The sequence below is a fragment of the Hirundo rustica genome, chromosome 7, assembly GCF_015227805.2.
Source record: "Hirundo rustica isolate bHirRus1 chromosome 7, bHirRus1.pri.v3, whole genome shotgun sequence".
NCBI lineage: Eukaryota > Metazoa > Chordata > Aves > Passeriformes > Hirundinidae > Hirundo > Hirundo rustica.
Window position 1 is genome coordinate 38267123 of NC_053456.1, and position 992 is coordinate 38268114.

Consider the following 992-nt stretch of genomic DNA (forward strand, 5'->3'; position numbering starts at 1 on the left):
GCCCATATAAGCGGGCAGGGGCAGAGCTGCGGGCAGGCCGGCCGGCTCCCGGCAGCGCCGCAGCCGCTCTGCCGGGCGAGCCTGCCCGCGGAGCCGGCCGCCGAGCAGGGCTGGCACGGTGCCTATCGGCTGCGGGGACTGCTCGCCAGCCGGGAGGGCGGCCCTGCCTTCCCCCGGGGTGCTGCCCGCGGCTGCAGCCGCTCCAGAGCTCGCCCGCCTGGCTGGGGCTGCGGGAGAGGTTTGCTCGCTGCCTGCTTGATGCGGGGTGTGCGGATGAAAGGGAGCCTTCAAACGCCTCCCCGGGGAAGGCAGGCCACGGGCTTTGGGAGGGAGCCGAGCATCCCCGGGAGGAGCTGTGCCTGCGCGCCCGGGAGGACCGGCTCCATCGCGGTGCCTCCTGCCCCGCCAGGATGCTCTGCTCCCCCGGCGGCCCGCTCTTGTGTGTCTGATCTCATTACACAAATTTTGCCCCCACCAGCAGTTCGCAAGGAAAACTTGAGCGCATCTGGCTTCCCCCCACAGCGGAGACCGGCGTCCTGCGTTGCTCTCACAGCAATTTGGACGGCTGAGCTTTGCTTGTGGCAAACAGCTTAATTAGGACGCAGCCCTTCCCTCGTTTGCCGCCAGCAAGAAGAGACGGTCTGACGGGATTTTAAGAAAAGTGTTAAATACGCCCCATAGCCAAAGGGATACAAATGGCAATATATATCTGACTACCGAGGCTGTTACCCTACCTCTGTGTCTAGGGATATTAAAGTAAACCCATTTCTCACCTTCATCAGAGCAAATATTGATAGGGTGGTGTGGTGGGTTTTTTTGTGTTTTTTTTTTTTTTTTTAATCATCCTCCCTGACAGGAATATAAACAGGAAGCAAGACCGAAGAGGAAAACTATTCTGCCTGATGGGACTAAAATCCCAGCTGCCCACCCAAAGGTACAGGGAATTATCCACCCCGGTAACTCATTTGAAACAAAGATTAGATTAAACTCTA